At 39.0% G+C, this 25,619-nt stretch overlaps 1 non-coding gene across 1 annotated transcript; it reads left to right on the forward strand.

Annotated features, from left to right (window-relative positions):
* Positions 1–24,098: 24,098 nt before the first annotated feature.
* On the forward strand, positions 24,099–24,202 carry LOC148549120 (small nucleolar RNA R71). Its single transcript, XR_015897875.1, has one exon. It is a non-coding gene; the product is annotated as a small nucleolar RNA R71 (small nucleolar RNA).
* Positions 24,203–25,619: the final 1,417 nt, after the last annotated feature.

Genomic DNA, 25,619 nt, shown 5'->3' on the forward strand with positions numbered 1-25,619 from the left:
CAACACTCTCTCATTAAGAATGGGAGAAAATATTTTCTTCCAATTTTAATAAACTTCCTTTCTATATCTTCTTATTTACCTCTCTTCTATTCTCTATTTCTCTCTATTCTTTTCATTCTATATAACTTATAATTTATTTATATTTTATATTACTAATATGATAAACCAAAATGTGTCATGAGACATTCCATTATTACAATCTATTATATCTGTTATATCTATTTCTATTATATATTACTAATTTTATAAATAAAATGTGTCACATGCCACTTTTTCATTGCAATTGAAATTAAAATTTTTTCCTCCAAAACTAAGAAATTCTCTCCTTTCCTCTTCCTTTTTCTATCTCTTTCCTTTTTTCACTCATTCTATCTCTCATATATATTATTACTAATGACTAATTATTAATTTGACAACCAAAGTGTACAACATGACATTCTTTAATTGTAATTAACATTAAAATAAAATTAAAATTAAAATATATATTACTAATTTTACAACCAAAATGTATCACATAAGATTCCTAATAATTGAATAAATTATTCTTCCATAATTAAATTATCTATTTCTCCATCTTTCTTTCTCTATCTCTCTTCTTCTTTCACTCACTATATGCTATATCTTTTTTATGTATTATTAGTAATTAAGAATAATTTGACAACCAAAATGTATTAAATGATATTTTCTCATTACAATTAAAATAAAATATTTTTCTCCAAAATTGAATTCTTTCTTTTTCTCTTTCTTCTTCTCTATCTTTCTCCTTCCTCCACTCACTCACTATATCTTTCTTCTTATTTATATATTAATATAAAAAGAAATATTTTAAAAGGAATTTTTGAAAAGAAAATGAAAGCAATAGTCCTGTAGAAAAATATATCAATAGTGCCGGATAACTATATGTTGACAGAATTATAATAAAAAAAATTCTCTTTCACTTGAAAATATAATAACTAAATGAATGTTAAAAACAAAATTAAAACCGAATGGGAGCATTGAACGACACAAGGCTCAATTGGTAGCAAATGGGTACACATAAATACCCGGATTTAGATGAAGTAGCATTGAACTAGCATATACAGTATGATAACTGGATGTCAGTACTCCTTTTCTACATGGGGACTTAGATGAAGAAGTTTACATGAAGATTCCTCAAGACTTGATAGTGCCGAAAAACAATCTTGTGTGCAAGCTTTAGAAATCCTTATAAGGTTGAAGCGAGCTAGTCAACAGTGGAATGTGAAGCTTACAAGCATGTTGTTAGGCCTTGGATATACTCAATCAAGACACGATTACTCTCTCTTCACTAAGCTTGAAGATGGTCATCTCACAATTATTTTGGTTTATATAGATGATCTGATTTTAGCGGCTCTAACTTGGCGGAGATCAATTTTCTAAAGCAGAAACTGGATGATGCCTTTAAAATTAAAGACATTGGAGAATTAAAATACTTTTTAGGTTTGGAGATTGCAAGAGGATCAAAGGGTATCATTGTGAATCAGAAGAAATATGTCATTGATCTGCTTGAGGAATTTGGCATGACAGATTGCAAATCAACTTCTACTCCGATGGACTATTCAGTAAAATTAGCGAAAGATGGTTCTCTAACTTAGTTAAATGTTCTCCAATATAGGCGATTAATTGAAAGGTTTGTTTACTTGACCACAACTAGGCCAGATATCACTTTGGTGTGGGGAAGTTAAGTCATTGTTTAAATTGTCCAACCCAAGTTCACTACACAGCGGCTTTACATGTGCTTAAGAATCTCAAAGAGTCACCAGCCACTGGCTTATTGTTTGCTATATGCTCAGACCTCTCTCCAACAGGCTTCTCAGATGCCGATTGGGCAGCCTACCCCAATACAAGGTAGTCTGTAACTGGTTACTGCTTCTTTCTTGGCAGCTCCCTCATATCATGAAAAAGCAAAAAGCAACCCACTTGGCTCGATCATCCCCTGAGGAAGAGTATCGTGCACTTGCTCTGGTTGTTTGTGAGGCTCAATGGATCTCCTTCATCATTGCCAATCTCCACCTCCTAGTTACAAAGCCCATACCCTTTTATTGTGATAGTCAATTGCACTCTACAAAGCTGCCAATCTAGTATTTTATGAGAGGACGAAACATATTGAAGTTGACTGCCATATTTTTAGAGAGAGAGAGAGTCATTTCTGGTTTAGTAAAACAGCTTCCGATTTCCACCAAGGCTCAAGTCGTTGACATTCTCACCAAATCGTTATCTCCAGGACCATTTCAAACATGTTTTTCCGAGCTTGGATTGTATAGTACGTACACTCTAAGTTTGAGAGGGAATGTTACTTGATTCTGTCATTACAATCTGTCTTCACATTTTTTTTTATTTTCTTATGGGTTCTCTAGTTAGTCTGACTTCTGTCATAATAGTGAGTTGCAGTTTGTCTTGAGGGGAAATGTTAGTAGAATACATATATAGGTATATGTTTGTTAGTAAAAAAAAGTTAATAATAAAGTGATCCGGATCGTTACAAACTGACGATTATAAATTGGCATCACACACCATAATTCGGCAGTTACCGTTATAACTCGGCACCGCACGTTACAACCAGATTCAACAGAGTACATTCTCGAATCAAAACGTCCAATCAGATATTAATGCTTATTATGACCCAGTTGACTGCTCTTCAATTCAGACAAATGTAACCGACCTTTCTTACTTCACCTATAAAGGTATGGTATTCTATCTTGAAAATATAGATTGAATTCACAATACTAACTTAAGAATTGGAGTGCCTTTGCAGGTACATTCTCCCCCATCTTTGCTCGCTCTCTTCACAAGTGTGTTATAAGCTCAGACTCTCAGAACTCACAAGTTCGGTGTTGAAAACTATAGTTTGGCATCACCACTAGGAGCCGAGCTCTCCTCAAGGTATCCATACAAGAACAGTTGGCGCGCACCGTGGGGCCGAAAGTATAATTCCTTTCATTTTCATCAGCCTCAACGTTCTTCACCTCCAACCACGGCTGACCAGCTTCCACCCACACCATCCAAACTCCTTCGGATGGTAACTAAGTTACAACAAGCCAATCAGTGCATGGAGGAGGAGAATCAGAGAATGGCAAACCAGATTGCCGAGTTAACTAATGCTCGGATTGAAAATAACAATGATTGACAAGAGCGAACAGAAGAAGTCGAGCATCAATCTGGACCGACACACGTCTCCGAAACTGCTCGGCGTGAAGAAGCCCAACCTGAGCATAATGAAGAAGCTCATCCGAAAAACAAAGATGGTGAGCCAAACAGCTCGCCTGGGCCATTCACGGCCGAGGTGATAACCTTCGTGCTGCCCATGAGGTTTACTTTACCAACTACCTCAACCCCATACGACGGGTTCGGCGATCCAAAGAAATATATCAAAAAGTTCACCTCCATAATGATAGTAATGGTGCATCCGATAAAGTTTTATATCGTTATTTTCCATCTTATTTAGACGGTCCTGTACTTGATTGGTTTTGTTCTTTGCCTGTAGATTCTATTTCTCATTTTAGGGATCTATCAAAGTTGTTCGAGGAACATTTTTGCCGGATCAGCTATCTAAATGCACGATTCTGACTATTTGAGCACAATCAAACAAGGTCAGAGTGAAAGCCTCAAAGACTACATGACGCGTTCCACAAAGGTGGCCATGAGTATACCAGACCTCCATCTTAAAGTGCAATTGTACGCCATCAAAAGTGGACTCCGACCAGGAAAATTCCAGGAAGCTATTGCTATAGCCAAACCTAAAACTATGGCCGAGTTCTGTGAAAAGGCAAAAGGCCAGATTGACATTGAAGAACTCCGACAAGCTCAGAAGATAGAAAAACCACAGTACAAGGACGAAGACAAACCTCGGGAAAGTAAGAAGAACTTTAAACCTCTTCCCCGATATGAATCCTATACTTAGTTCAACACCAAGCAAGATGATATCGTCAAAGAGATCCTGAATTCCAAACTAATTAAGCCACCAAGGAAGGCCAGCAACTACCCAGATTCCAAGGGTGTAGACAGATCAAAATATTGTACTTTTCACCAGAAGCACAGACACACCACCAACGAGTGTATCATCGCCTAGGACCTTTTAGAGCGACTAGCTCGGCAAGGCCATCTCGACAAATACATTGGCGGGCATATACAACGGCGTGCCCCTCCTCCCACTGACCATAATTCAGCAGCACAGCATAGCTGAGATAAAGAACGACCGAGTATAAGTCATCCATACCAACCAAGAGGTATCATTAACTGTATTTCTGGAGGTTTTGCAGGTGAAGGCACTACAAGCTCAGCAAGAAAACGCTCTTACCGAGCTATGTTGTCAATAGAAGCCAATCAAGATAATCCTCAGACACCTTCACGTTTTCCTCAAATGACACTCCAGGCCTCCGACTTCAATACTTAATTGTTGACTGTTTTAGTCCTTACAATTTGACACTTGGCCGACCTTTTTAAATAAGTTTGGCACTATTGTTTCCACAATTCATCTCTGTGTAAAGTTCCCTTTACAGGATGATATAATTGCAACGATTCACAGCGATGCTCGTGAAGCTAGACAATTACAACAACAACTTTAAAAGACCTAACCGAAGTGTCCAAGCACATGTACAAAACATCGGCAATCAAGAAGAACTCCCAGTCTTGGGCGACCTTGATCCAAGGGCAGACGTTCTTGAGCGATCAACCCCAATGGAAGACTTACAAAAAATCTATTTTTCAGATAGCTCGGACAAATTCACTTATGTGGGCTCCACACTAGGCTTGGAGGATAAGACCTTATTCCAAGCATTCCTACAATAAAATGCCGACTTATTCGCCTGGACCCCAGCAGACATACCCGGTATTGACCCGTCCATCATATCCCATAAGCTGGCATTGGACCCGTCTTTCTGACCTATAGCACAGAAGAAGAGAAACCTCGGTCAAGAACGAAAACAAGCCTCTCTGGAAGAAAACAGGAAGCTCATCAATGCCGGCTTCATCCAAGAAATTAGATTCACGACATAGTTGGCAAATGTTGTCATGGTTAAAAAACATAACGGTAAATGACGCATGTGTGTTGATTTCACCGATCTCAACAAAGCATGCCCAAAAGACTCTTATCCCTTACCATCTATTGATTGTTTAGTCGACAATGCTTCAGGTTATGAAAAACTGATCTTTATGGATGTATACTCTGGTTACAACTAGATCCTAATGCATCCATCCGATCAAAGTAAGATCGCTTTTATTACCGACTATGGAAATTATTGCTGCAAAGTCATGCCATTTGGTCTTAAGAATGCAGGTGCAGCATACCAACGCCTTATGGACAAGGTATTCACAGAACAGAGCGGCAAAAACATCGAAGTTTATGCGATGACATGGTCGCCAAAACAAAACTCGGCGACAATCACCTTGATGACCTTAAGAAAATATTCCACCAAATCCAAAAATATAATATGCGGCTTAATCCTGAGAAATGTGTCTTTGGTGTACAAGGAGGCAAATTCCTCGGCTTCGTGCTCACTAACCGTGGAATCGAGGCCAATCCAGAAAAGTGTCGAGCTGTCTTGGAGATGGCAAGCCCACAAACTATCAAAGACGTCCAGCAACTGACCGAGAGACTTGCCGCGCTCTCGAGATTCCTCCCTTGTCTAGCTTCCAAGTCTTTTTATTTTTTCCAAACATTAAAAAAGAAAATCCTTTTCATTGGACCGATGAATGTGAACAAGTTTTCACAACCATAAAAGAAACTATATCAAAACCACCTGTTTTACAAACACCCCTTCAAGAGGAACCGCTTTATCTATATTTATCTATAACTGACTGGGCCATAAGCTATGTTCTTATTGCAGAAAGGCAAAAGCAGCAGCTGTCGATCTATTTCATCAGCAAGACCCTCCAAAATGCAGAACTTCGTTATTCGAACATTGAAAAGCTGGCCTTAGCTCTGGTTTTCTCGGCACGAAGACTTCGGCTATATTTCCAAAGTCATGTCATCTATGTTCGAATAGATCAACCCTTGCGACAAGTCCTTCACAAGCTAGAATTAGCTGGCCGACTAGTAAAATGGTCGGTAGAACTCTCCGAGTTTGATATCAGATACCAGGGCTGAGGACCTATCAAATCTCAATATTTGGCCAATTTTATTGCCGAATTCACAGTCCTAAACACAACCGAAGACTCAACCAAATGGTCCTTATACGTAGACGGTTCTTCCAATCCATAAGTTGAGTAATGTCCTTGAACAATCTCTACACTTTTCCTTCAAAGCAAGCAACAATCAAAGTGAGTACGAAGCTCTTATTGCCGGTCTTAAACTTGCCGTCGACCTCAATATTGTCGAACTCAAGGTATATTGTGATTCTTTGCTCGTCGTACAGCAGGTGAACGACTTGTACCAGGTAAAAGATACTTTGTTATCCAAATACCTTGCCATTGTTCAAAACTTAATTTCCAAATTATCTAAATGTGAAATTCAACATATACCTCGGGAGAGTAATGGCCGAGCTGATATCCTATCTAAGCTAGCTATTACTCAAACGACCAAAGCATCACTTTATCAATCAACACTACTTGAACCAAGCATCGATCTCCCAGAGATTCTAAGTGTTTCACAAGATGCAGATTGGAGAGGACCTTATATAAATTATCTCAGAATTGGAATATTGCCAGACGATATTAAAAATGCTCGGCACTTTCGTCGACAAGCTTCATTTTTTTACAATATACAACAACTACCTATATAGGCGAGGATTTTCTCGTCCTTTGCTCAAGTGTCTCTCCAGATTGGAAGCCGAACTTGCGCTAGCTGAGGCACATGAAGGAATCTGTGGCACACACCACGGAGCCCGAAGTCTATCGTCAAAGATCCTCTGTGCTGGCTTCTTTTGGCCGACATTACAGTAAGACTGCAAACCAAAGGTAAAAAGCTGCTACAATTGTCAGAAACATAGCCCCATCACACACCTCCCAGCCAAGCTATTGCACAATTCCGACGTAAGCTGGCCCTTCAACCAATGGGGCTAGATATACTCAGTCCATTCCCCTTAGCAGCCCGGGCAGGTAAAATTCTTGGTAGTAGCAGTCAACTATTTTTCCAAATGGATAGAGGCACAACCTTTATCAAAAATCTCTTCGCAACAAATGGTTTCCTTTGTATGAAAACATATTATCTGTAGATTCGGCATACCTTGGCACATTATCACAGATAATGGTCGCCAGTTTGCCGATCATAAATTCACTTTCTTTTTGTAGGACTTAAAGATCAAACAACACTTTTCATCGGTAGAACACCCGCAGACAAATGGGTTAGCCGAGGCTGCAAACAAAGTTATCTTACATGCATTGCGAAAGAAACTTGATGATGCCAAAGGTCTTTGGGCCGAACTCATCCCAGAAGTCATATGGGGTTACAACACCACTATCCACTCAACAATAAAGGAAACCCTTTTCCGCCTAGTATACGGGTCGGATGCAATGATACCTGTCGAGATCTCTCAGGCTTCATTACGCACTCAATTGGCCTACCACAGTACCACAGATAAAGCTTGGCAATCCGATCTGGACCTCGTTGAAGAAATCCGATCTTCATCAATAATCACACACCGAGCTATGCAACAGCATATAGCTCGGTGCTACAATAAAAAACTTCACCCAAGGTCCTTTCAAGTAAACGACTTGGTACTGAGAAGAACCGAACAGGCTAGAAAATCACCAAGCCATGGCAAACTCGCTGCTAACTGGGAAGGCCCTTTTCGAATTATTGAGGTCATCGGCAACGGGGCCTACCGATTGCAAACCCTAGATGGTAATACTATGCCTAATACTTGGAATGTATCCTCTTTGAAGTTGTATTACAGTTAAAAGTTAGGGACAGGCGAGTAATCTTTTTCCTACTCATGAGATTTTTCCCACAAGGGTTTTGCTCGGAGAGGTTTTAACGAGGCTTGCCTACCTGCACCTTTGTAATCAAAGGTCTATCAATACATTTTTAAGTTATTTTATCTCACTATCAACACCTTTAGTTTCTTTTGCAATATGAACTGTTAATTCTGCCGATCTCTATCCGAATCCAACTAATCGGACTTCACTGATCAAACAACACATAGTCGATCTCCATTCGACTACTCAACCTTTACCGATCAAACACACAAACGGCCGATCTAAACCAGACAATCTTATCATATCCATTATATCTTCATCAGATATAAGCATCAAATCACCATTACGGTGACACAAACTGCAATACAAGAGGGTATCCCCTAACAGTAATCGAACAATTTGCTTCGGCAACCGATCAACTCAAACACTCAATAAAAGATGGCACCAAGTCATACTTACTATCAACTAAATTTCATCTATCATACACGATCACAACAAACTAATTACTATAAAAGATATATCTCTATCATTTCCTATCACGTATCTCTAGCAAAATACCTCATATAGCAAACAACCAATTAAGCAAATAACAAAACATGCAAAACAACATTTAAATCAGAAGTAGAAACATTCAAAACAGTCATAAGATCACTTCAGGAGCAAATCAGTTCACCAAAACACTACCATTAACACCTAAAAAAATAACACATTCAAAACAAATATACAAACTACTGTTTAACATTCTCGTCTCCTTGCTCAGCAACACCATCATCCTCCACCATGACCCTATCTTGGACTATCTTCCCAGGATCCATCTGGGAGAAGTCCACTTCAGGGGCTACAAACTTTGCCTGAAGAGAAGTCCTTCCAAAACCTTCCATAAATGAATCTTGAATCTACCGCTGCCTGTTTTTCTCCATCTCCTTTAATTTTGCTGTAACCTCAACTATCCGAACACTCATACTCGAAAGGTCAGCTTCTTTCTTCTTCACATCCTCCACTTCCTTTGCATAGTTTTCCTTGGTCAACTTTAACTCTTTCCCAACCTTGGATAAACTGGTTTCCAATTCAGCCACCCTAACATTCTTCAGGTCCAACTCCTGTTTCCATTTCAATTCTTGTTTTTGTTCGGCCACCTTCCGATGTTTTTTCTCTTGGCAGCGACCTAAGCTCGCCAACCAAAATCCAACCACCTTCAAAACAGAAATAACAAAAGATATATACATGTATAAATACTAATTCAAAGCACAACTTCCAAAATACAACATACAAATACCTGCATATACTGATTAATTGCGACATCACTAGCTTCGTCCGCCTGAATCACATCCGCCGGTGTCTGACAAACCTCGTCGGCAATGACCATATAGGGAAAATCCTTCCCCCACAGTGACGAGCCATCACTTTGATCGGCAACGTCATGTAATTTCTTCTAAAAAACTCCTGAACCTCTTCCATAGGGACCTCGTCCCTGACATCCTCGGACTCATTATATAAATCCACCACATCATGTTTTCTTTTCTTCAAAATCACCTTTCTTCTCCTAGGATTGGGTTGATTCACCTCGCCAACCCCGGCGGCTTTATTAGCTTCTAAAGACGACCCCTCTTTCTCCAAGTTTTTACTTTTCACCCGAGCCTTTGATGGGCGGATAATTTATACCCTTTTTGGCATTGATTTTACATAGTTTTTAGTATGATTTAGTTACTTTTCATTATATTTTAATTAGTTTTCATGCAAAAATCACATTTCTGGACTTTACTATGAGTTTGTGTATTTTTCTGTAATTTCAGGTATTTTCTGGCTGAAATTGAGGGACCTGGGCAAAAATCTGATTCAGAGGCTGAGAAAGGACTATAGATGTTGTTGGATTCTGACCCTCTTGCACTCGAAGTGGATTTTCTGGAGCTACAGAAGCCCAATTGGCGCGCTCTCAATTCGTTAGAAAGTAGACATCTTGGGCTTTTCAGCAATATATAATAGTCCATACTCTACCCGAGATTTGATGGCCCAAACTGGCATTAAAAGCCAGCCAAAAACTTTCTGGCGTAAAACGCCAGAACTGGCATAATTCTTGGTGTTAAACGCCCATTTTGGCACCCGGGGTGGAGTTTTACTCCAACTTGAAGTATATGCACCTGTAAGATTGAAAGCTCAGCCCAAACACTCACCAAGTGGGTCCAAGAAGTGGATTTCTGCATTATCTGCACTTAGTTACTCAATTTCTGTAAACCTAAGTTACTAGTCTAGTATAAAAGCTACTTTTAGAGATTCATTTTACAACTCATGACATTTTTACATTTCATATTGTATATCTGACGGCATGAGTCTCTAAACCCCATAGGTGGGGGTAAGGAGCTCTGCTGTGTCTCAATGGATTAATGCAATTACTACTATTTTCTATTCGATCACGCTTGATTCTGTTGTAAGATACTCACTCGTACTTAAATCTGGAGAAGATGATGATCCGTGACACTCATCATCATTCTCACATCTATGAACGCGTGCCTGACAACCACTCCCATTCTACATGAGCTCAATGTAATCACTGGGCGACAACTTTAGTGCGTATCTCTTGGATCTCTGATCCACGGACCGAGTCTGTAAGATCAGAACCTTCGTGGTAGAGGTTAGAACCAATTGGCAACATTCGTGGGATCCGGAAAGTCTAAACCTTGTCTGTGGTATTCTGAGTAGGATCTGGCAAGAGATTACTGTGACGAGCTTTAAACTCATGAATGTTGGGCGCAGTGACAGTGTGCAAAAGGATAGAGAGATCCTATTCCGACGCTAGTGAGAACCGACAGATGATTAGCTGTGCGGCAGCTGTACCTGGTATTTTTCATCCAAGACGAGAAATCCGATAGTTGATTAGTCGTGCAGAGACCGTGCCTGGTATTTTTCATCCGAGAGAATCATACAGCTTGCCAATGAAGGAAGCCATGCGTGTTTGGAGAAGAAGACAGTAGGAAAGCAGAGATTCAGATGACAGAGCATCTCCGGAACTCAACATGTTCCTCATTACTGAATCACAAGTACCATTTAATTTATGTTATTTACTTTTCATAACAAAATCATTTTTATCATTAATCTCTTGACTAAGATTTACAAGATAACCATAGCTTGCTTCAAGCTGGCAATTTCCGTGGGATCGACCCTTACTCACGTAAGGTATTACTCTGACGACCCAGTGCACTTGCTGGTTAGTTGTGCGGAGTTGTGAAAAGTGTGATCACAATTTTGTGCACCAAGTTTTTGGTGCCGTTGCCGGAGATTGCAAACTATAAAGCTGTGAGATTCATACTCAAAGAGTACACTAAGCAGCAAACAAAAAAATTGATTTCTGATGCAAAGTACTACTTGTGGGATGAACCATATCTCTTTAAGAGGTGTGTAGACGGAATGATCCGTAGATGTGTGCCTAGAGAAGAGGCACAGAAGATCCTATGGCATTGCCATGGATCACAGTATGGAGGACATTTTGGAGGTGAGCGAACAGCCACCAAGGTTCTCCAATGTGGCTTCTACTGGCCTACCCTCTATAGAGACTCCCGAGAGTTTGTACGTAACTGTGACAGTTGTCAGAGAGCTGGTAATCTGCCTCACGGTTATGCCATGTCTTAGCAAGGGATCTTAGAGATTGAGTTGTTTGATGTATGGGGTATTGACTTTATGGGGCCTTTCCCACCATCATACTCAAACACTTATATTCTGGTGGCAGTAGACTATGTATCTAAATGGGTAGAGGCAATTGCAACACCCACTAATAATACTAAGACAGTGATGAAGTTCCTCCAGAAACATATCTTCAGCAGGTTTGGTGTCCCTAGGATACTGATCAGTGATGGAGGCACTTATTTCTGTAATAAACAGCTTGACTCTGCTCTGGTCCGATATGAAATTAACCATAAATTGGTAACTCCATATCATCTACAGACAAATGGGCAGGCTGAAGTCTTGAATAGAGAACTAAAATGAATTCTGGAATGGACTGTAAGTACCCATAAAAAGGATTGGGCAAGAGGTCTGGATGATGCTCTGTGGGCATATAGAACAGCATTCAAAACTCCTATAGGAACCTCTCCATACCAGCTGGTGTATGAAAAATCCTGTCATTTGCTAGTAGAACTGGAACACAAGGCCTACTGGGCAACCAGGTTCCTAAACCTTGATGCTAAGGTAGCTGGAGAGAAAAGATTACTCCAGTTGAATGAGCTGGAGGAGTTCAGACTCAATGCTTTTGAAAATGCTAAAATTTATAAAGAGAAAGCAAAAAGATGGCATGACAAAAGGCTGTCATCTAGAGTCTTTGAGCCAGGACAGAAGGTCCTGCTGTTTAACTCTAGGCTAAGATTGTTCCCTGGGAAATTGAAATCCTAGTGGAGGGGACCATATGTGATTACAAGTGTGCCACCATATGGTTATGTAGAGCTTCAAGATATTGATTCTGACAAAAAGTTCATTGTTAATGGACAGAGAAACAAACATTATTTTGAAGGCAATGTTGAGCAAGAATGCTCAAAACTGAGACTAAATTAAAAGCTCAGTAAAGTCCAGCTAAAGACAGTAAAGAAGCGCTTATTGGAAGGCAACCCAGCCATTATAAAAAATTAGATGTTTATAACAATTATATAAGTCCATTTAATTGTGTTGCTCATGTTTATTAATGCTTTTCAGTAAACAAGTCAGGGAAATTGAGGGTTCAGAACATAAAGTAGAAGAATCACAGAGAAAACAGGCTCACTGGCGTTAAAACGCCAGTAAAGAGGCAATTTGGGCATTAAACGCCAGAATGGGCAGCATTCTGGGCGTTTAACGCCAAAATTGGCAACATCCTGGCGTTTAGAAAAACGCCCAGTAAAGAAGGATTTCTGGAATTTAACGCCAGCCAGGTGTTAAATGCCCAAAATGGCCACCAGATAGGCGTTAAACGCCAGAATGGGTATCATTTTGGGCGTTTAATGCCAGAACAGCAAGGGGGAGGTAATTTCGTTTCCAATTCAATTTTTTTCGAATTTTCATGTTTTAATTCAAAATTTTCTGCATCAAAATATTACAAACATTCATTTTTTAATTTCCATTACCAAAAATCAATAATCTTATAAATTCTTTTTCAATTCTTTTCAATTCTTTTTCAAAACTCATTCATCTTTCCAATTTCTTTTCAAATCTTTTTAACTCATTCATATTATCTTTTATTTCTTAGATGCATAAACAAAATTTCAGATTTAACTTCCTCGTATCTTTTTCATATCTTTTAAATTTTGAAAAAATCTTATCTTTTTCATATCATATTTATCTTTTACCAATCATATCTTTCAATCATATCTTTTTCTAAGAATTCGACCCCATTCCCTCCCTCCCTTTTAAATATACATTCGGCCATCCCCTCTAACCCATCATTCGAATCCTTCTCTCCTTCTCTTTATCTTCTTTTTGTTTATTTTTGCTTGAGGACAAGTAAATCTTTAAGTTTGGTGTGATTTCTATGATCCCTGATCCAAAACAAACGAATCTCATGGCTCCCAAAGGAAGACAAACCACTTCAAGAGGCAAGAAAAAAAGCAACCCAAAGCCACTTTGGATGCATGAGAATTTCTGCACCAAAGAACATGCAGATCGTTACTTTAAAATTGTGTGCAGAAGATCAGTGATCCCGGAAGTTAGATTCAATCTGAAAGAAGATGAATACCCAGAGATCCAAGAGCAGATTTAAAACAGGGGCTGGGAAGTCCTGGCTAATCCTGAGATACATGTTGGAAGAAATATGGTCCAGGAATTCTATGCAAATCTATGGATGACAGAGAAGCAAATATTAGAGGGAACTGCTTTCTACTCCTTTCGGACTATGGTCAGAGGGAAGATTATTTACTTCCACTTTGACAAAGTAAGAGAAGTTCTCAAACTTCCTCAACTACAAGATGATCCAGAGTCCTTTAACAGGAGAATGGCCAAAGATGAAAGGCTAGATCAAGTTCTAGAGGACATATGCCTCCATGGAACCAAGTGGATTACCAATTCAAAAGGTGTCCCAAACCAGCTAAAGAGAGGAGATCCCAAACCAGTTGCTAGAGGTTGGCTGAATTTCATTGGGCGTTCTATACTCCCAACCAGCAACTGATCTGAAGTCACTGTCAAGAGGGCAGTGATGATTCACTGTATTATGCTAGGGAAGGAGGTAGAGATTCATCAACTGATCCCTGTTGAAATCTACATGTTTGCAAACAAGGAATCCACTGAGGCCAAATTGGCCTACCCAAGCTTGATTAGTCTACTATGTAAAGATGCGGGGGTAAAGATGGGTGTGGATGAATTTATCCCAGTTGAATGCCAAATCACTAAAAAAGTGATGGATGGACCTCAAATTCAAGATAACATCATCAAGAGGGGGGCGCATGAACTCCTCCCAGAAATTCCTCAATTTGACTATTAGGCTCGCTTAGAAGCATCTGTCACCAAGCTGCAAGAAGCTGTGAATTAACTCAATGAAGAACAACAGAATCAAAACAGCATGCTTTGCAAACTACTCATATAACAAGAGAAACAAGGGCGTGAGATATAGGAGCTAAAGCGCCAGAAGCTGTCCCTTAGAGAGCCAGATGTCCCACAAATTGAATGAGCACCTACCCCTCAAAATTAAGATTGTTGAGTCCTAACTCTGTGATAACTTTTATTATTAGAAACATATTTTAAGAATTACATGAGCATTAGTATTAGAGTCGTTTATTTTTATGTCTTTAATTTCCTTTCTTTTATTATTATTTGTTTGCTTTTATGTTTATTTTATGTTTATTTTTATTACATGTTTATTAAAGTTTAGAGTCTATGTCTTAAAGCTATGAATGGTTCCATGAATCCTTCACTTCTCTTAAATGAAAAATATTTTTAATTGCAAAAGAACAAGAAGTACATGAATTTCGAAAATTATCTTGAAGTTAGCTTAATTATTTTGATGTGGTGGCAATATTTTTTATAGTGAAGTTTATGAATGTTAAAATTGTTGGCTCTTGAAAGAATAATGAAAAAGAGAAATGTTATTGATAATCTGAAAAATCATAAAATTGATTCTTGAAGTAAGAAAAAGCAGTGAAAAACAAAAGCTTGCAAAAAAATAATAAACAAAATAAAGAAAAAGAATAAGCAAGCAGAAAAAGCCAATAACCCTTTAAACTAAAAGGCAAGGGTAAAAAGGATCCAAGGCTTTGAGCATTAATGGATAGGAGGACCCAAAGGAATAAAATCCTGGCCTAAGCAGCTAAATCAAGCTGTCCCTAACCATGTGCTTGTGGCGTGAATGTGTCAAGTGAAAAGCTTGAGACTGAGCGGTTAAAGTCGTGGTCCAAAGCAAAAAGAGTGTGCTTAAGAGCTCTGGACACCTCTAACTAGGGACTCTAGCAAAGTTGAGTCACAATCTGAAAAGGTTCACCTAGTTATGTGTCTGTGGCATTTATGTATCTGGTGGTAATACTGGAAAACAAAATGCTTAGGGTCACGGCCAAGACTCAGAAAGTAGCTGTGTTCAAGAATCAACATACTAAACTAGTAGAATCAATAACACTATATGAATTCTGAGTTCCTATGGATGCCATTCATTCTGAACTTCAAAGGATAAAGTGAGATGCCAAAACTGTTCAGAAGCAAAAAGCTACTAGTTCCGCTCATCTAATTGAAACTAATCTTCATTGATATTTTTGAAACTTATTGTATATTCTCTTCTTTTTATCCTATTTTGTTTTTAGTTGCTTAGAGACAAGCAACAATTTAAGTTTGGTGTTGTGATGAGTGGATAATTTATACCCTTTTTGGCATTGATGTTACATAGTTTTTAGTATGATTTAGTTACTTTTCATTATATTTTAATTAGTTTTTATGTAAAAATCACATTTCTGGACTTTACTATGAGTTTGTGTGTTTTTTTGTAATTTCAGGTATTTTGTGGCTGAAATTGAGGGACCTGAGCAAAAATCTTATTCAGAGGCTGAGAAAGGACTGCAGATGCTGTTGGATTCTGACCCTCCTGCACTCGAAGTAAATTTTCTGGAGCTACAGAAGCCCAATTGGCACGCTCTCAATTGATTTGAAAAGTAGACATCTTGGGCTTTCCATCAATATATAATAGTCCATACTTTGTCTGAGATTTAATGACCCAAACTGGCGTTATAAGCCAGCCAAAAACTTTCTGGCGTAAAACGCCAGAACTGGCATAATTCTTGGCGTTAAACGCCCATTTTGGCACCCAGGGTGGCATTTTACTCCAACTTGAAGTATATGCACGTGTAAGATTGAAAGCTTGGCCCAAACACTCACCAAGTGGGTCTCGAAAGTGGATTTTTGCACTATCTGCACTTAGTTACTCAATTTCTGTAAACCTAAGTTACTAGTCTAGTATAAAAACTACTTTTAGAGATTTATTTTACAACTCATGACATTTTTACATTTCATATTGTATCTCTGACGGCATGGGTCTCTAAACCCCATAGGTGGGGGTGAGGAGCTCTACTGTGTCTCAATGGATTAATGCAATTACTACTGTTTTCTATTCAATCACGCTTGATTCCGTTCTAAGATACTCACTCGTACTTAAATCTAGAGAAGATGATGATTCGTGACACTCATAATCATTCTCACATCTATGAATGCATGCCTGACAACCACTCCCATTCTACATGAGCTCAACGTGATCACTGGGCGACAGCTTTAGTGCGTATCTCTTGGGTCTCTGATCCACGGACCGAGTCCGTGAGATCAGAACCTTCGTGGTAGAGGTTAGAACCAATTGGCAGCATTCCTGGGATCCAGAAAGTCTCAACCTTGTCTGTGGTATTCCGAGTAGGATCTAGGAAGGGATGATTGTGACGAGCTTCAAACTCATGAATGTTGGGCGTAGTGACGGTGTGCAAAAGGATAGAGAGATCCTATTCCGATGCTAGTGATAACCGACAGATGATTAGCCGTGCGGTAGCTGTACCTGGTATTTTTCATCTGAGATGAGAAATCTGATAGTTGATTAGCCGTGCAGAGACCGTGCCTGGTATTTTTCATCCGAGAGGATCATACAGCTTGCCGTTGAAGGAAGCCATGCGTGTTTGGAGAAGAAGACAGTAGGAAAGTAAAGATTCAGATGACAGAGCATCTCCGGAACCTCAACCTGTTCCTCATTACTGAATCACAAGTACCATTTAATTCATGTTATTTACTTTTCATAACAAAATCATTTTTATCATTAATCTCCTGACTAAGATTTACAAGATAACCATAGCTTGCTTCAAGCCGGCAATCTCCGTGGGATCGACCCTTACTCATGTAAGGTATCACTTGGACGACCCAGTGCACTTGCTGGTTAGTTGTGTGGAGTTGTGAAAAGTGTGATCACAATTTCATGCACCATCCTTCAAAGTTGCCGCAGATATACTGGGATATTTTCCTCCTGAAAACACGTAACATCAAACAAGTTAACACATATCTCGGCCTTAGTCACACCACATCAATTCAAAATCTTACCCAAATAATCTATTATTGCTTACCTATTCTCATCCCATTATAGCAGGTCAAACACAAAAATCAATTCCTTCCGATCAACAACCTCAACTAAGTACTCGATTATCAATTCATCTTTTCCGCTTATGGTCTCCAGCCCCAGAATATTCTGAAGCTCCAAGCACCACCAAAAGGGAAATTTTTCCCCCAAATGTTCATCAACATAAAAAGGAAAGTCCCCCTCTGAATTACTGACTTTCACATACATCTCCTTAAAGTTTTTAAACGACGATGGTGCACGAAATTGTGATCTCTAACAATGGCGCTCAACTTGGTATGCACGTTCATAATCTCAGCACTTTCTTCACAACTTCGCACAACTAACCAGCAAGTGCACTGAGTCGTCCAAGTAATAAACCTTACGTGAGTAAGGGTCGATCCTACGAAAATTGTCAGCTTGAAGCAAGCTATGGTCACCTTGTAAATCTCAATCAGGCGGATTCAAATGGTTATAGAGATTTAATAATAAAAAGATAAACAAAACGTAAAATAAAGATAGAGGTACTTATGTAATTCATTGGTGAGAATTTCAGATAAGCGTATAGAGATGCTTTCGTTCCTCCTGAACCTCGGCTTTCCTGCTGTCTTCATCTAATCAGTCTTACTCCTTTCTATGGCAAGCTGTATTTTGGGCATCACCGTTGTCAGTGGCTATATCCCGTCCTCTCTATAAAAATGGTCCGATGCGCTGTCACTGCATGGCTAATCATCTGGAGGTTCTCGATCATACTGGAATAGGATTCACCATCTTTTTGTGTCTGTCACTACGCCCAGCACTCGCGAGTTTGAAGCTCGTCACAGCCACCCCTTCCCAGATCCTACTCGGAATACCACAGACAAGGTTTAGACTTTCCAGATCTCAAGAATGGCCATCCATGGGTTCTAACTTATACCACGAAGATTCTGATTAAGAGATCCAAGAGATACTCATTCAATCGAAGGTAGAACGGAAGTGGTTGTCAGGCACACGTTCATAGGGAATGATGATGAGTGTCACGATCATCACATTCATGTTGAAGTGCGAATGAATATCTTAGAAGCGGAATAAGCTGAATTGAATAGAAAAACAGTAGTACTTTGCATTAATTCATGAGGAACATCAGAGCTCCACACCTTAATCTATGGTGTGTAGAAACTCTACCGTTGAAAATACATAAGAACAATGTCCAGGCATGGCCGAGAGGCCAGCCTCCTAAACGTGATCAATATGATCCCAAAATGAACTAAAGATCATAAGATGTCTAATACAGTCGTAAAGGGTCCTATTTATATCAGACTAGTTACTAGGTTTACAGAAAATAGTAAATGATACATAAATCCACTTCCGGGGCCCACTTTGGTGTGTGCTTGGGCTAAGCTTGAAGCTTTCACGTGGAGAGGTCCTTCTTGGAGTTAAACGGCAGTTTTGGTGCCAGTTTGGGCGTTTAACTCTGCTTTGCAACCTGTTTCTGGCGTTTGACTCCAGAATTGGGCAGAGAGCTGGCGTTCAATGCCAGTTTGAGTCATCTAAACTCGGGCAAAGTATGGACTATTATATATTGCTGGATAGCCCTGGATGTCTAGTTTCCAACGCAATTGAGAGCGCACCATTTGGAGTTCTGTAGCTCCAGAAAATCCACTTTGAGTGTAGGGAGGTCAGAATCCAACAGCATCAGCAGTCCTTTGTTAACCTCTGAATCTGATTTTTGCTCAGGTCTCTCAATTTCAGCCAGAAAATACCTGAAATCATAGAAAAACACACAAACTCATAGTAAAGTCCAGAAATGTGATTTTTAATTAAAAATTAATAAAAATATAATAAAAACTAACTCAATCATACTAAAAACATACTAAAAATAATGCCAAAAAGCGTATAAATTATCCGCTCATCACAATACCAAACTTAAATTGTTGCTTATCCCCAAGCAATTGAAAATCAAATAGAATAAAAAGAAGAGAATATACTATAAATTCCAAACTATCAATGAAACTTAGCTCCAATCAGATGAGCGGGACTAGTAGCTTTTTGCCTCTTGAATAGTTTTGGCATCTCACTTTATCCATTGAAGTTCAGAATGATTGGCATCTATAGGAACTCAGAGTTCAGATAGTGTTATTGATTCTCCTAGTTCAGTATGTTGATTCTTGAACACAGCTACTTTATGAGTCTTGGCCGTGGCCCTAAGCACTCTGTTTTCCAATATTACCACCGGATACATACATGCCACAGACACATAACTGGGTGAACCTTTTCAGATTGTGACTCAGCTTTGCTAAAGTCCCCAATTAGAGGTGTCCAGGGTTCTTAAGCACACTCTTTTTTTTTGCTTTGGACCTCGACTTTAACCACTCAGTCTCAAGTTTTCACTTGACACCTTCACGCCACAAGCACATGGTTAGGGACAGCTTGGTTTAGCCGCTTAGGCCAGGATTTTATTCCTTTAGGCCCTCCTATCCACTGATGCTCAAAGCCTTGGATCCTTTTTATTACCCTTGCCTTTTGGTTTTAAGGGCTATTGGCTTTTTCTGCTTGCTTTTTTTTTTCTTTTTCTTTCTTCTCTTTTTTTTCGCCATTCTCTTTTTTTTTTTTTTTTTTGCAAGCTTTGTATTCACTGCTTTTTCTTGCTTCAAGAATTATTTTTATGATTTTTCAGATCATCAAATAACATGTCTCCTTTTCATCATTCTTTCAAGAGCCAACATATTTAACATTCATAAACCACAATTTCAAAAGACATATGCACTATTCAGACATTCATTCAGAAAACAAAAAGTATTGTCACCACATCAAAATAACTAAACTAGTTTCAAGGATGAATTTGAAACTATGTACTTCTTGTTCTTTTGTAATTAAAATATTTTTCATTTAAGAGACGTGATGGATTCATAGGACATTCATAACTTTAAGACATAGACACTTAAATACTAACGATCATGAAATAAGACACAAACATAAAGCATAGTAAACGAAAAATAGGAAAATAAGAACAAGTAGATTAAGGAAGGAGTTCACCTTAGTGAGGATGGCGTCTTCCTCTTCTTGAAGAACCAATGGTGCTCTTGAGCTCCTCTATGTCTCTTCCTTGTCTTTGTTGTTCCTCCCTCATAGCTCTTTGATCTTCTTTAATTTCATGGAGGATGATGGAGTGCTCTTGGTGCTCCATCCTTAGTTGTCCCATGTTGGAACTTAATTCTCCTAGGGAGGTGTTGATTTGCTCCCAAAAATTCTGTGGAGGGAAGTGCATCTGAGGCATCTCAGGGATTTCATGGTGATGAGCTTCCTCATGCGTCTCTTGAGATCCATGAATAGGCTCTCTTATTTGCTTCATCCTCTTCTTAGTGATGGGCTTGTCCTCATTAATGAGGATATCTCCCTCTATGTCAATCCCAGCCAAATTGCATAGATGGCAAATGAGGTGAGGAAAGGCTAACCTTGCCAAAGTGGAGGACTTGTCAGCCACCTTGTAGAGTTCTTGAGGTATAATCTCATGAACTTCCACTTCCTCTCCAATCATGATACTATGGATCATGATGGCTCGGTCTACAGTGACTTCAGACCGGTTGCTAGTGGGAATGATTGAGCGTTGAATGAACTCCAACCATCTTCTAGCTATAGGTTTAAGGTCCAGTCTTCTCAGTTGAACCGGTTTGCCTTTTGAGTCAATCTTTCATTGAGCTCCTTCCACACATATGTCCATGAGGACTTGGTCCAACCTTTGGTCAAAGTTGACCCTTCTTGTGTAGGGGCATGCATTTTCTTCCATCATCGGCAAGTTGAACGCCAGCCTTACATTTTTCGGACTGAAATCTAAGTATTTCCCCCGAACCATGGTAAGCCAATGCTTTGGATTCAGGTTCACACTTTGATCATGGTTCTTAGTGATCCATGCATTTGCATAGAACTCTTGAACCATTAGGATCCCGACTTCTTGAATGGGGTTGGTGAGGACTTCCCAACCTCTTCTTTGGATCTCAAGTCGGATCTCCGGATACTCATTCTTCTTGAGCTTGAAAGGAACCTCAGAGATCAATTTCTTCTTGGCCACAACTTCATAGAAGTGGTCTTGATGGGCTTTTGAGATGAATCTCTCCATCTCCCATGACTCAAAGGTGAAAGCAATTGACTTTCCTTTCCTCTTTCTTGATGATTCTCTGGCCTTAGGTGCCATTGATGGTTATGGAAAAAACAAAAAGCTATGCTTTTTACCACACCAAACTTAGAATGTTGCTCGTCCTCGAGTAAAAGAAGAGAGAAAGAAGGAGAAGAAGAAGAGATGGAGGAAGGGGAGAGATATGTGTATTCGGCCATTTAGGGTGGGTTTGGGTGGAAAAGAGATTTTGAATTTGAAGGTAGGTGGGATTTATGGGAAAGTGTGGTGGAGGTGATTGGTGAAAGGGTAATGGGGAAGAGTGGTTGATTTGATTAGTGAAGGGTGTTTGGGGAAGAGGGTTATTGGATTGTGTGAAGAAGAGGGAGAAGGTGAGTTGAGGTAGGTGGGGATCCTGTGGGGTCCACAGATCCTGAGGTGATCCTGTAGGGTCCACAAATCCTGAGGTGTCAAGAATTTCACATCCCTGCACCTTTTAGGCGTGTAAAACGCCCTTTATAGGCAATCCTGGCGTTTAACGCCACTTCCTTACTTGTTTCTGGCGTTAAACGCCCAGATGTAGCTTGTTTCTGGCGTTTAACGCCAGCTTGATGCTCTGTTCTGGCATTAAACGCCAGTCTGGTGCCCATTTCTGGCGTTAAACGCCCAGAATGGTGCCAGATTGGGCGTTGAACGCCCATTCTGCTAGCCTTACTGGCGTTTAAACGCCAGTAAGCTTTTCCTCCAGGGTGAGCTATTTTTCATTCTGTTTTTGATTTTTTTGTAGTTTTTGTGACTCCACATGATCATCAACCTAAAGAAACACGAAATAAACATGAAAATAAAAATAATTAATTAACATTGGGTTGCCTCCCAACAAGCGCTTCTTTAATGTCAATAGCTTGACAGTGAGCTCTCATGGAGCCTCACAGATGTTCAGAGCATTGTTGAGACCTCTCAACACCAAACTTAGAGTTTGGATATGGGAGTTCAACACTAAACTTAGAGTTTGGTTGTGGCCTCCCAGCACCAAACTTAGAGTTTGACAGTGGGGGCTTTGGTTGACTCTGCAGTGAGAGAAGCTTTTCATGCTTCCTCTCCATGGTTACAGAAGGAGAACCTTGAGTTTTGAACACAAGGTAGTCTTCATTCAGTTGAAGGACCAACTCTCCTCTGTCCACATCAATCACAGCATTTGCCGTGGCTAGGAAGGGTCTTCCAAGGATGATGGATTCATCCTCATCATTCCCAGTGTCTAGGATTATGAAATCAGCAGGGATGTAAAGGCCTTCAACCTTTACTAACATGTCCTCTACCTGTCTATAAGCCTCTTTTATTGAATTGTCTGCCATCTCTAATAAGATTCTGGCAGCTTGCACCTCAAAGATCCCAAGTTTCTCCATTACAGAGAGTGGCATTAAGTTTATTCCTGACCCCAGGTCACACAGAGCCTTTTCAAAGGTCATGGTGCCTATGTTATAGGGTATTAATAATTTACCAGGATCCTGTTTCTTTTGAGGTAATTTTTGCCTATCCAATGCATTCAGTTCATTGGTTAGCAAGGGAGGTTCATCTTCCCAAGTCTCATTACCAAATAATTTGGCATTCAACTTTATGATTGCACCAAGGTACTTGGCAACTTGCTCGTCAGTAACATCTTCATTTTCTTCAGAAGAAGAATACTCATCAGAGCTCATGAAGGGCAGAAGGAGGTTAATTGGAATCTCTATGGTCTCTAGATGAGCCTCAGATTCCTTTGGTTCCTCTAAGGGAAACTCCTTATTGTTCACTGAACATCCCAGGAGGTTCTCCTCACTAGGATTCACGTCCTCCTCCTCTCTTGTGGGTTCGGCCATTTTGGTTATATCAATGGCCTTGCACTCTCTCTTTGGATTCTGTTCTGTATTGCTTGGGAGAGTACTAGGAGGAGTTTCAGTGACCTTTTTACTCAATTGGCCTACTTATGCCTCCAAATTTCTAATGGAGGACCGTGTTTCATTCATGAAACTTAAAGTGGCCTTAGATAGATCAGAGACTATATTTGCCAAGCTAGATAGATTCTGCTCAGAATTCTCTGTTTTTTGCTGAGTGGATAATGGAAAAGGTTTACTATTGTTAAACATGTTTCTTCTACCATTATTAAAGCTTTGTTGAGGCTTTTGTTGATCCTTCCATGAGAAATTTGGATGATTTCTCCATGAGGGGTTATAGGTGTTCCCATAAGGTTCACCCATGTAATTCACCTCTGCTATTGCAGGGTTCTCAGGATCATAAGCTTCTTCTTCAGAAGATGCCTCTTGAGTACTGTTGGATGCAGCTTGCATTTCATTCAGACTCTGAGAAATTATATTGAATTGCTGAGTCAATATTTTGTTCTGAGCCAATATGGCATTCAGAGCATCAATTTCAAGAACTCCCTTCCTCTGAGGCGTCCCATTACTTACAGGATTCCTCTCAGAAGTGTACATAAACTGGTTGTTAGCAACCATGTCAATGAGTTCCTGAGCTTCTGTAGGCATTTTCTTTAGGTGAATGGATCCACCTGCAGAATGATCCAGTGACATCTTTGACAACTCAGACAAACCATCATAGAATATATCCAGAATGGTCCATTCTGAAAGCATGTCAGATGGACACTTTTTGGTCAGTTGCTTATATCTCTCCCAAGCTTCATAGAGGGATTCACCTTCTTTCTGTCTGAAGATTTGAACATCCACTCTAAGCTTACTAAGCTTTTGAGGAGGAAAGAACTTGGCTAAGAAAGCCGTGACCAGCTTATCCCAAGAGTTCAGGCTGTCTTTAGGTTGAGAATCCAACCATATTCTAGCTCTGTCTCTCACAGCAAACGGGAAAAGCATGAGCCTGTAGACCTCGGGATTAACCCCATTAGTCTTAACAGTATCACAGATCTATAAGAATTCAGTTAAGAACTGAAAAGGATCTTCAGATGGAAGTCCATAAAACTTGCAGTTTTGTTGCATCAGAGAAACTAGTTGAGGTTTAAGCTCAAAATTGTTTGCTCCAATGGTAGGGATGGAGATGCTTCTTTCATGTAAGTTGGAATTTGGTGCAGTAAAGTCACCAAGCATCTTCCTTGCATTGTTGTTATTTTCGGCCATGTCTTCTTCTTTTTCGAAAATTTCTGTCAGATTTTCTCTAGAGAGTTGAGCTTTAGCTTCCCTTAGCTTCCTCTTCAGAGTCCTTTCAGGTTCAGGATCGGCTTCAACAAGAATGTTCTTATCCTTATTCCTGCTCATATGAAAAAGAAGAGAACACAAAAGAAAATATGGAATCCTCTATGTCACAGTATAGAGATTCCTTATGCAAGTATAAGAAGAGAAAAATATAAGAAGGAGAAGAGGAAAATTCAAACACAGAGAGGGAGATAGGGTTCGAATTTTGGGTGGAAGAGAAGTGTTAGTAAATGAATAAATAAATAGAAGGAGATGAGAAAGAGAAGAATTCGAAAATTTAAATAAAATAAAATTTAAAATTTAAAGTTAAAATTCGAAAATCAAATTAAATTAAAATTAAAACAATTAGTTAATTAAAAAGGAAATTTGAAAAAGGGGAAGGGATTTTCGAAAATTAGAGAGAGATTTAGTTAGGTAGTTTTGAAAAAGATAAGAATCAAACAAAAAGTAAAGTGGTTAATTGAAAAAGATTTGAAAATCAAATTTGAAAAGATAAGAAGTTAGAAAAGATTTTGAAATCAAATTTTGAAAAAGATGTGATTGAAATTTATTTTGAAAAATATTTGAAAAAGAATTTTAAAAAGATTTGATTTTGAAAATTAAAGTTGATTACTTGACTAACAAGAAACAAAAAGATTTGATTTTTAAGATTTAAAGATTGAACCTTTCTTATTAGGCAAATAACAAACTTAATATTTTTGAATCAATCACATTAATTGTTAGCATTGAATTCAAAAATATGAACTAAAAATAAGAAAAAGATTTTGAAAATTAATTTAAAATTTTCGAAAATATGAAAGAAAAATGAAAAAGATTTGATTTTTGAAAAAGATTTGAAAAAGATAGGATTTTTAAATTGAAAATTTGATTTGACTTATAAGAAACAACTAGATTTTAAAAAGTTTTGAAAAAGTCAACTCGAATTTTCGAAAATTTATGAGAGAAAAAG

Source organism: Arachis ipaensis, chromosome B8, assembly GCF_059453495.1.
Source record: "Arachis ipaensis isolate K30076 ecotype BB chromosome B8, ASM5945349v1, whole genome shotgun sequence".
NCBI classification, from domain to species: Eukaryota; Viridiplantae; Streptophyta; class Magnoliopsida; order Fabales; family Fabaceae; genus Arachis; species Arachis ipaensis.